Source organism: Cetorhinus maximus, chromosome 10 (genome assembly GCF_964194155.1).
Source record: "Cetorhinus maximus chromosome 10, sCetMax3.hap1.1, whole genome shotgun sequence".
Lineage (NCBI taxonomy): Eukaryota > Metazoa > Chordata > Chondrichthyes > Lamniformes > Cetorhinidae > Cetorhinus > Cetorhinus maximus.
In genome coordinates, this window is record NC_135888.1 from 125937731 (window position 1) to 125949898 (window position 12168).

The 12168-nt window shown below is 41.0% G+C and overlaps 1 long non-coding RNA gene across 1 annotated transcript; it reads left to right on the plus strand.

Annotated features, from left to right (window-relative positions):
• The first annotated feature begins 3012 nt into the window (after nt 1–3012).
• On the plus strand, nt 3013–10108 carry LOC144685997 (uncharacterized). The gene is made up of 3 exons (XR_013577832.1): nt 3013–3213; nt 7537–7769; nt 9672–10108. It is a non-coding gene; the product is annotated as an uncharacterized LOC144685997 (long non-coding RNA).
• Nucleotides 10109–12168: the final 2060 nt, after the last annotated feature.

The following is a 12168-nucleotide window of genomic DNA, read 5'->3' on the forward strand; positions in this document are numbered from 1 at the left end:
CAGATTTAAACGTAATGACACAGATACCTGAGCTCTGATCATTGATTGCTCAGTTATACTGAGTCGAAAATCCAGGCAGCTGACGTTAGGCTTCTGACAAAAGATCATTGACCTGAAGCATTAAATTGGTTTCTCTCGCTCCACAGGTGCCGCCAGATCTGTTGAGCATTTCCCAGCATTTTCTTTTTCTGTCACTAATGTTAGGCTTTCTTTCTTAATTATCCATTGGAATTTGCTGAGTCACCATGAGATGTAACAGGTACTGAGTCATTGAAGAATACATAAGCACTGAATCATCTTTACCGTAGCAGTTGAGTCTGCTATAATCATAGAATTTGCAGGGAGGAGAAAGGCCATTGTAGCCCATCGTGCCAATGTTAGCTTTTAACTGGACCTGTGTTTTTAAATTTTTTTTCAAATGTGTCTTCATTTCCTTCCTTTCAAATCCAATTTCATTTCAAATTATGTCATAGACTTGGCCTCAATAGACATGAAAGCACGTTCCATGTTCTAAATATATTTAGTGAAAATATAAAACTCCCAATTTCCTCATACATTTTTCATACTCTTTTGATACTCTCCCTTTTACTGCTTATTTTTGAAGACCACCTTAACCTGGGGGAAAAGCCCCAATTATTTGAGCCTTCATAGAATCTTACATTCATGGTATCTTGAAATGTGTGTCTTTTTAAAAATTTATTCTTTCAGGCGATGTGGGAGCCATTGGCAAGGCCAGCATTTGTTGCCCTTGAAGTGAGTGACTTGCAAGGCCATTTCAGAGAGCATTTAAGAGTCAACTACATTGCTGTGGGTCTGGAGTCACATGTAGGACCGACCAGGTAAGGACAGCAGATTTCCTTCCCTAAAGGACATTAGCGAACCACATGGGTTTTTATGACAAACGGTGATAGTTTCATGATTAGGGTTAGTTACTGAGACTAGCTTTCAATTCCAGAGGGTTTAATTAATTGGATTTAAGTTTCACCAGCTCCTGTGGTGGGATTTAAACCTTGGCCTCCAGAGGATTTGCCTGAACATCTGGTTTACTCGTCCAGTGACATTACCACCACACCACCACCTCTCCCCACAAACAGGGCCCAGAACCCTGAAAGGGCTGCAACCCTGTTGGAAGTGTGATGGGGTGTGATTTCCACCTAGCATGAAGTTGTGGTGCTTACTCCTGCCTTAAATTGCAGGGCCAGCTAATTTGAATATACCAACCTGCAATGACTGAGATATGATGGGAATGGACTGGAAACTGGGGTGATGACAGGGGTTTTGCCCCAGATGGCATGAATGTTAGCCAGATGGGTGGGGATAGTGGGTATTGTGGAATGGTGGTGAAAAATAGAGGAGAAGCAAAGATCTGATGGAGCAGCAGAATATAAAACCTTTTTCTGCTTAAAATACTATGTGATGGGATCCGTAGTTTCAAAGCTCTATTTTTTAAGACTAACCCTAATTGAAAATGGAAACTGAGAAAGGAAACTGACTTCCAGATTCTAAGGAAACTTAAGACTGAAACTGAGGTTGGAAACCAGTTCTGCTGGGGAGACTGAAACTGACTGAAATCATATGAAAGGGGCACAAAGCCATCAGAGCTCAGATAATGATTCCAGTGATGCAGTGCAGGCTGGCTGAAGAACATGGAGTCTGGATCCAGAAACTGAGACAAGCCAAAATATACAGCTGCTGCACCTGTTTCTGTTACTTGAAAAATACATTGGTGATCTTTGCCATTCAGACCATCGTAAGCAGAGTTGAGGAGGTTCTGCGTGCCAATTTTTGATGAAGACTGTGTCCATGGAACTCTGGTTGGTTGTGCAATGCTGTCAGCTAGGGATCAGGATAACTGAATGGGCTGCCGAGCCAATTCATTAGACCTGTCTTGGTTGTATCTGCTATTTAACATGTAATCTATAGTTTGTAATCAACTGCAATTTTCCTGTCAATTCATGTTTAACTTATGTTGTTCTGGATTTTAGAATATAGGTGGTTACCAAAGATAGTATTTAGTGTTTGCTTGTATAGTTAAAAAAAAAATCTGTTTTAAGCCGTGGAATCTTGTAGCTTCATTCTTTCAGTAAATAACTGCGAGGTAGGCTTTCTTTTCTTAAAAAAAAAAGTTACTGATCTCGATGGAGATCATAACAGCTATTTGAGCACTGGTGGTAGCAGGCAGCCTGTGCAATGAGGGTGGCAGTAAGGGGAAAACATAAGAGTAGCCAACAGCAATTTGGCCTTCATTTCATTACGGAGATATGGTGATGGGGTGTTTGGATTGGGGGCTGGAGACCTGCAAAGCATAAAGTACTCAATGAAGGGATGTGGTTGTGGCAGTGAGTGCGACTCAATGAACCCCTAGGTCTCCTTTGCAGTGTGGAAAGAAGTTGAAAAACCTCACCATAATGTCAAGGCTAGCTATTTGTTTCTCCCTTACCTTTCCTTCCTGTTCTTTTATATGTGTGGCACTCTCATTGTCTTCATTGTGCCAGAAGAGTCAAGAGGCCAATGTGGAATCTGACAGTGGAGAATGGACATTCCATAGAATTCGGCCCTGAGTCAGCCTGCATGCTCACATCTCTGAGTTTTCCACTGTTAAAAAAAAGGCAGTAGACGAGCTTCACACTGCAACTGATGGTTCAAGTCACAAACTGTGCTATCCTTGCAAAAATCCAAGAGTGATTTGGGGGAAGTACTACGAGCCTCCATGCCGGTCTTGTTCCCCACCCATCCCCACCCCCAACATTGGCGACTTTCCGTACCAGCTAGTGCATTCAAAATGGATGCTTTGACAATTGAGCTGTAGGGGACTGTATGAAGGGAACAATTTAAACCAACTTACAAGAGCATTGGGCAGAGGCCTCTGCACTTCCACTGATCAGTGGGTGCTTAGACACGGCACAAGTGGAATGACTATAAAGTAGGAGTTGGCAACCTATGGCACATGTGCCAAAGGTGGCATGCAAGATGATTTTGAGTGGCATTCACACTGCTAGTCCAATTAATGGCTACAAATTCAAATAGTAAATGCTTGTGTTTTTTTCATTACTGGGAGATTTTTAAGTCCCGGTTTGCTGCTTACATCAGTATCACGTAATGCGGAACAGCGCACTGCGTTTGACTTTGTGATTTCTTTCACTGTAGATTGAGGGGTACATTCAACAAAATGTCAGCTCCTAAGGAAGGAAGGGCAAGGATCATACTAAACTGGTGAGATCTGCATTTTAATTTAATCTTAAATGAAGCTTCTTAAGCATTTTAAAAACCTTGTTTATTTTACATACAGTAATTGTTTAATTATATATAGAGACCTTATAAATGTTAAATGTATTACTGGCATGCAAAACCTTAAAATAGAGTGAATAAACGAAGACTTGGCACGGCACTTCTGAAAGGCTGCCGACCCCTGCTATAATGTGTTATCATGATACAGTCCTCTTGATGACAACTCTTGTAACTTTGTCAGCTCCCTTAGACACCTGTTTATTTTGGTGCCAGTTTGCCAAAGCACCTACATTGGTCATCCAGCCTGCAGTCACCTTGGGACCTCAGTTGAGATCCACCTCAGGACCAAGGTGTAGTTCTTTTTCTTGTAACGTATAAGAACAAAATCTACTACTTTCAATCCATGTTGTATATGGGACGTTGACACAAAATGGCAGTTGGGTTTGATGGGATGATAGTCACTGCATTCATCATGAAGACCTTTGAGACTTTTTGATGTGATATAAATGTAACTATTCTTTCATGTACTGTAAACATATTATCAAAATTACTCAGGATGCTGGTACACTCAGCAGCTGGGTTTCATACCATCCTGGGCATTGGACCAGGCTTATCAAAATTAGTGGACAAAGTTACAGGGTACCTGAAACTTTATTGAAATGTATCTATGCTGGAACTGAATGGGCAGCTATAGGAATTCACGGGTCTCAAACCTATAGCTGGAGTGTTATTGATGGTAAGTGTATCCTTGCTGATGGGTTCCAGGATCTTGATTTTTGAGTCAATTCAATTTTTATGATACCAACATGAAGCTGCAGTGCAGTAATTGAAATAAAATAAATTGCTAACTGCTGAGGTAACAGCAGTTAAGCTTTCAAATGTAGTAGCCTGGCTGAAAGTTGAGACTGACATTTACGATGAGAATTAAAATGCCCCCAACTCTCAGTATTTGCAATTTGAATGACAAAATCTAATGTTGGAATTCAGGGAGCAGCCGCCACTCGCTGATTGAGCTTCACTCTGTGGCTGTTTATGATGCCATCAGAGAAAATTTGCATTCACTCAATATTGTTGGGCTGTCTAGTTATAATATGACTTTTGAGCATTGTAAGCAGAAGCAACGAAGAGATGTTCTGAGTGCGTGTCTTGCGAGGGGTGAGCCAGTGCAGACTGCCAACAGGGCAAACAGAGCAGGCTGTACAGCAGATGAAAGTGGACGATGAGCACCTCTTGCATTGTCTACCTGAGTTGACCACAGTTGAGCCTTAATGCAACAGCTAGTAACATTGCAGCACTTGAATTTTGGGTGTAAGCTAAAATTGATGCATCAATAAGCTGGATCCATCTTGGACAGTCTTACATAAAATTTGACATCTGCCCCCTCAGGTGAATGTAAATAATTCCATGGCACTCTTTTGAACAAGAGCAGGGGAACTATTCCCAGTGTCCTGACCAATTTGCTGTTTGTGGGAGTTTGCTGTGTGCAAATTCGTTGCCACGTTTTCTACACTTATAATAGTGACTACATTTCAAAAGTGTCTGATTGTCTGTAAAACGCTTTGGAACACCCTGAGGTTGTGAAAAGCTGCAAGTTCTTCCTCCTTCGGCTGCTTGACAGGAATCATATGTATACTAATCCAGGTATTCAATCTATTTGCAACAGATCCGAAACTGATGTTTATTCAAAGGAAGGCTCACCTTCTGCAGGCAACTGGATCTAGAGTTTGTCATCGCAAAATCTGAAGAACATTGATTCAACAGAGATTAGAATGTGTTTCAGACAGTCAACTGAGACTGGGCCAAAAAAAATCCCAGTGTAACCTCAGGTCAGAGGAGTCTGACCTGTGCATTGTCTAAACTAATTACCCAAGAGAGGGTGATAAAATTGTGCTGTCACAGCTGGGATGGCAGCAATGTTTTTCATTAAAAATGCAATGTGGGAGCATACCCAAAATTAATTTGATAACAGGTAGCATGCGAGTGAGCCACATGACCGGAAGTCCTCGGTTTGACCTTAAATTAACTGCAGATCTAGCTGATCTTGGTTGACCGTAGATGACTGTAGGGCTCGTGAAGTAGACAATAAAACAGCCGGGGGTTCGCAGTCTGATATTTGTCAGTAGCCCCAGCTGGATAGTGCACATATTTAGACATTGTTAATTTACTTCGTTATGCCACTTTATTTTCAGATTCCTGTACTCTGAAGCCTCTAACAATATTGTATTTCTTGCAGTACAGTGGTCTACCAATTGATTCCGATAAGACAGCTATTGGTCTGAGTAGCTGCATGTATAATAGTGAATTTGCATTTCAAAATTCATGTAAAAGTTAATCCAAAAACAAGTCAGTACCAGGCAGCCTCCATATGCATATCAATGATTACATTTTTTTTTACATATCGTCATATTTGCAGCTTTAAAGAGTCACAGTCACATTGGTGTTCCACAAGTGGCCACTAGAGTGTACCATAGTTCCATTCAGTTGAGCATAAATTGGATGAAGTTTCTTCAGTTGACAATTTTGGTGAAAAAATATTTTCATGAGCATAAAGTGGGATTTTTTGCTTTGTTCTCATGACTTTTTGGTACAATTATCGACATCTCAATTTCCGCCCCAAAGTATACTTATATAGCACTAAAAAAACATTAATGGTAAAGGAGGTAACGGTTGCTCGCAAATAAATTCTGGAAGTTGAAGGAAAACATTAAATTTGAAAACTTTAAGCAAACTAGGTAGAAATTCAATTTTCATTTCAAATGATTTAAAGGGCTGCTGTGACTCATTAAGCATACAATGGAATGCTTTGGGCTGATTGGTATTGACAAGAGACACCTTTTCAAGCCAATATAATGGTATATGCTTCAGACAAATGTCATTGTTACCTTAAAAAAAAAAGCCATTCTGCCACTTTTATATGTGGTACAAATGATGCACAACTTTCCTGGAGCTAATTTAAGTCAATTACACTGTAAGTTGGTGTTTCATGTCTTTGCTGAAGAATATTTATACCCTAAAAACCATAACCAATTGTTTTTATCAGTATGATAAAAATCCACGTACTCTCTGTTGCAGAATTTTCTGAATTAAATAGAAGTTGCAAATATTAAATGCATGGATTGTTTTTGATTCTACTTCCTCCCTTCCTTTTCGGAAGGCATTAACTTGTGGACCCAGAGGTATGACAAACTTCCTGCTATTGATGCTTTGTGAGCTTAGACACCTGCAGCTGTCAAAAAAAAATTCTAGTTGAATTAGTGTTAGTAGTTTGCGGCATTCCATGTATATCTCGTGTGTATAAAGGGAATTTGCCTTTTATACTCCTTTTGGCCTGAATTTTTAAGGCCAGCGGGCGGGCCCAGGAGCAGCCGGGAAGCGGACCGCCGACCACGATTGGCCCCCCCGACCTCAATTTCACGCTGGTTGACCAATTAACGGCCAGCCAGCATGAAACATGCGCTGAGGAGCTCAGCGCTGCCGGGGTGGGGGCGGGAAGAGGGCGGGCACTGACGTCAGAGTGGGCGCGGGTGGGCACTGCGAGCTCCCTGAAGGCAGACGGCTGCCTCACGCAGCTGAAGACCTGAAAAGCATGAAGAAATAAAGAGTTTTTAAAATCAGGGAAAAGTTGTGCAAGCATCACAATCAGTCACCTAAACATATGCATTATAAAATTGCTGTGCACAGAAATTTAGTTATATTTTATTTCATTGCAGAAACCTCATCCCGCTCGTGGATGAGGTTTGGAGAAAAATGCATAGGCCGCCTGTAAGGTTGGACGGGCAACATCAAATTAAAGACAATTGTAGCTTTAATTACTTTAATTGGACCCTTAATTGTTGGCGGGCCGCTTCCGACTTTTCCACGCACCCGCCGACTGAAATATCGCGCGAGCACAGGATGGTGTCAGGACACTCGCCCGACGTCATCTCACGCAATTTCGCGTCAGATCGTGTCGGGCACATGCGTACCTGCTGACCTAAAAATTCTGCCCTTTGAGTATCTTCCTTTGCAAATGAGCTTGCTCGCCCTTGTGCAGTGTTCCGGAATCACACCGTCAGAGTTTGAGGCAGCCGCAGCTCAAGCCTGTTTTCATCGTTTTTTTGGAAGAGGGAAGAGGAGGGATGCAGGAAGTTTATTATCAAGGAAAAAAGTGAATCATTGCAGTTTTTATATGGTCAGATTGAAAAGTGTTTTACAGTCAATGAAGTACTTTTGAAATGTCATAATGTAGGGTTTGTGGCAGTCAATTTGTAAACAGCAAGATCCCATTAACAACAATGTGAAAGTGACCAGATAATGTTTCTTTTGCAGGTCAAGACACTAGGGAGAACCCCCCCTCTTCAAAATAGTACAATGGGATCTTTTATTCCCAGCCGAGAGGGAAGATGGGACCTGGTTTAACCTCTCATCTGAAAGACAGCACGTCTCAATGCTGCACTAGATTGTTAGCATAAATCTTGTGCTCAAGCCTCTGGAATTGGACTTGAAGTCGCAATCTTCTGACTTGGAAGTGCTACTACTGCACCGCGTCACAGCATTAAACAGTAAGTTGCTAGTGGGATATAATTAGAATATTACTTGTGTTTAAACTCTCGTAGTTGATATTGCTAACTTGCTATATTCAGTGTGTGAACACTGTTATAAGTTGTAATTCTGATCTTAGAAACATAGAACATAGAAACTAGGAGCAGGAGTAGGCCATTCGGCCCTTCGAGCCTGCTCTGCCATTCAGTATGATCATGGCTGATCCTCTATTTCAATGCCATATTCCCACTTTCCACATGCTGATCTTTCAAAGAGATTATGCTTATAGGGGGAAGACCTTTTTTCTTCCATTAGGTTGCTACCACTGTTACTTTGAGTTGTTTCCTCCCTTCATCATCCCTGCCTTATACCTCTTGCTATGTACCCATCACTGAAGAAGAAGAGAATAGGGGGTTCCCAGGTCATTGAAAGTGGTGCTCTGTAACTGATAAGGGTATGAGAATAGGTGATGGTAGATAGATGCCAGTCTGGTGAAACATGTGGGAAGATGCACTACAGCAACTCACCAATGTCTCATTCGTCAGCAGCTTCCAAACCTGCAATCTCTGCCACCTAGAAGGACAAGGACAGCAGATGCATAGGAACACCACCACATGCAAGTTCCCCTCCAAGCCCCACACCATTCTGACTTGGAACCATATCACTGTTGCTGGGTCAAAATCCTGGAACTCCCTTCCTAACAGCACTGTGGGTGTACCTACAACACATGGACTGCAGCGGTTCAAGAGGGCAGCTCACCACCACCTTCTCAAGGGCAATTAGGGATGGACAATAAAAATGCTGGCCTGGCTAGTGACACCCACATCCCATGAAAGAATAATTTTAAAAAAAGATGATTTCCACAATTTGTTGCCCAGGACAGACTTTACAAATGTGTTTACAATTTACCAAAGGATGAACAGAAAAATCTTTATCTTGCGTACATTTTCCGGCTCTCTTAGTACCCAACAAATATTGGAACCTTGCCGTGTGTATGCGACATCCTGCACTACTGAGCCAGCTAGTTTCTAATGAAAGGCGATTGACCTGCAACGTTGGCCAGGATTTTCCAGCCCCACTGAAAGTCAATGGACTTTTGGCTGGCCTGCTGTAATCCCTGCGGCGGGTCCCGTCACAGCGGGGCACAGAAATCCCAGCCGTTAACTGTTCCTCCCTCCACAGAAGCTGCCAGACCTGCTGGGTATTTCCCACATTTTCTATTTATTTCAGCTTAGCGAAGTTGTTTAGTGTAAGGCACATAAGAAAGCATGGGGCAAGAGTAGACACATTGTCTATCAAGCACATAATTGCACAAACTGAGTACAGTCTACTCTTATCATGGATGCTGCTGAATTTATGCGCTGAGGGAGGGTGAGCTCTGGAACGTATCTCCAACCCCTTAAATCAAGTAAAGCCTCAGAGTGCCTCTCACATCATGCGTCTTGGACTAGTTTTCTACCTTTGTCACAGGGTCTCTATGGTCCTGGCAGCTCAAAAGCTATCATGTTCTCCAAATACAGTTTTCCATGTACTGCAATTTCTCGCAGATAAAACTAAGAGGGATAATATATCTAATGACGTTTAAGGCTGATGTAAAAAAATTTAAATGGCCATTTAGCGCATTTGTTTGTTTCAAGTTTTGTTTGTTTTACTTTTAATTATTGTTTCTTATATGCTTTCAGCTTATGATCCAGATGTGAGATAATATCAATTTAAAAATAAAATTAAAGAACTTATGTTCACGTTTCAGCATGTTGTGGACCTGAAAGACACTTAAAGTAAGGTAACAATGAATATATATTTCATATTCTGAAGAGAGAAAAATATTCACGAAGCAGTTGATTCCTGGTAATGTGTTTTCACTGTTCCTTGTATTTTAATCTATATTATCAACTCATTGATGTTAATTGTGTTTCTTCTAGATGTTTTTGGCAGAGCATGGGGACGTTTTCTCGCTGTGGACATTTTCCCATTGGGAATAGCATCAAGCTGTCAGCAGCTCATTTTATTTATGTCCTTCAGAAATCATTAGTAATGCATCCACTTCACTCCTTATCTGTGGGCTGCCTTCGAACCTGCTTCCCTAAGGACTAAAACCAATATCTCTTTTAAACCTGCATATTACCATTGGCACCGAGCAGCTCTTTCTTTATGTTAATCGACAGATTACATGTTACGAAACAATATCCTCTTGAACCACTATGAAAAAATTGTAATATACATTTTGACAGAGTTGATGCATTTTAAATCACAATGGAAGCATGAGGACTGATGTTTGATTTATTTTTAATCTGTGTTCTCATGATCTGAGCTGTTCTCCATATATTTAAACAACATTTCAATAAATTTTGATATGCTTTCCCAGCGTCAATATATCTCATTTGTTACACAATATATGTATTTAATTTAAATGCCCCCGATTCGCTTTTCAATTCACAATTTTAAATCAAGCGCTGGTATTTAATATGGAATTAATTTCATAGAATCATAAAATTCTAGAGAAATTGATTCTAATATATACTTTCAATGTATACTTCTGAATCGGGTTTGTTGCTCCCGCTGTTGTTTTCAGAGGGGTTGCCTCTCTTACTTTAAAACCATATAAACATGTACAGAAAGAATACTTGCTCCAAAGGTGTAGAGAAGTTGGCATACATTCAAAAGCATAAACCTAAAACAAAAGCTGGAAGCACTCGATATCTGCTGAGAGAGCAGTTTGGTTTGTATTCTTTCATTCAGAAATGAAAAAAAAAAGTACAACATTTAAATCAGAACAGAACAAAAGAGAAACGGGATATACCAGTACATGAGATGAGAAGTGTCAGTACAATGACCTGTGCTTAAAAGGAAATCAAATGGTTAAGTGCTTGAATGTGATGTTAACTTGAGACAATTAAGAGCATAGATTGAAAAACATGTGGTAGCTGAGCCGGAGGTGCAAAGCGGTGATGAATTAAGGGGTAAACCAGATTAGAGATTGAAACAGAAGAAGATGAAACAGGATCCAGGGACCTTAGAAGGAAAGTAACAGGCCGACAGGCAGAGTGCAGACTCCCCCGCCAAAATATGGTCGTAACTTTGACTTTAATAACATAAGTTCTTAGCCTGCTTTCTTACAGCGGGGGATGCTGGTGATGTGGGATGGAAAGTGTGTCGGCACTTTACGGGAGGGGAAGTAGGCCCGCCTGCGTGGAGATTCTCTGCTGCTTTTGCGTTGGGTAACCCATGTATTCTCCAGGAAGTGAGGTACAACAATTTGTAGTTAATTGTTAACCCTGGCATATGCTGTCCCATTAGTAACAGTGAATAAATGAAGATTTTGAATCAAGGGAGTTTAACCAACTATGGAACTTGTCACCTAACCGTGAACATGAGGGCAAGTGTGGAGAAAAAGTCTTAAATGTGACTAGGTCTTCAAGACTAAGAATAATTATTGTTAAGTATATAAATGCAATATTAAGAGCACTTCTTTAAGTGAAACCGAAAGCTGTTATACTTGGGAAGGAGGGATCCTAATTCAAAGACACTTCAAAAATACAGTGCACAATATAACTATATTGGCTGTTTGTTCTGAATGTATGGAATCTCTAACCCATGCTTTTTTTTCTTAAAGACCTTTTTAGCATCCCCAAGTTGATGATCATTCGAAAATACAAAACTGAAGGACACGAAAACACCAGCAGGTTCATTGAACCTGTCCCATGCTATTATATTATAACTTACACACACCAAGATCTCCACTCCCCCTCTTCTCCAGCCATCACTAGCCACAAAATCTCCTGGGGTGGGGGGAGCAGGCCAATTAGGAACAACATTAGGCCATTTACCTTTGGTAAATTCCTCTTGGGCAACCAACTGCGATTAAACAACTTCCAGAGATTACAATGACTGGTATGACACATCCCCTTATGTACTTTTATACATGATTATGTTGGACACACTTAGAAAGTCATCCAATCTCCCTTTTGTTTGCAGTGAATTTGCACTCATTTCAAAGACCAGCAACTTGTCCCATACTTTGCCTGCTCAGAAAAGGAAGACTGTCTGATATGTAACTTGATTCTGTGCTTACATTGTCAAATTTTAATCGCAAGCCACCCTAAATCTATCTCAAAAAGTCTATTCACATGGACCAAATGTAGTCCTTTCATACGAACATGCAAACATTCAAATTAGGAGCAGGTGTAGGCCACTCAGCCCCTCGAGCCTGCTTCTCCATTCAATAAGATCATGGCCGACCTAATTGTGGCCTCAACTCCACGTTCTGCCTACCCCCAAAATCCTTTGACTATCTTGTTAGTCAAGAATCTATCTACCTCTGACTTAAAAATATTCATTGACCCTGCCTCCACCGCTTTCCAGGGAACAGAGTTCTAAAGACTCACTTGGCGCTTGGAGAAAAAAATTCTCCTCATCTCC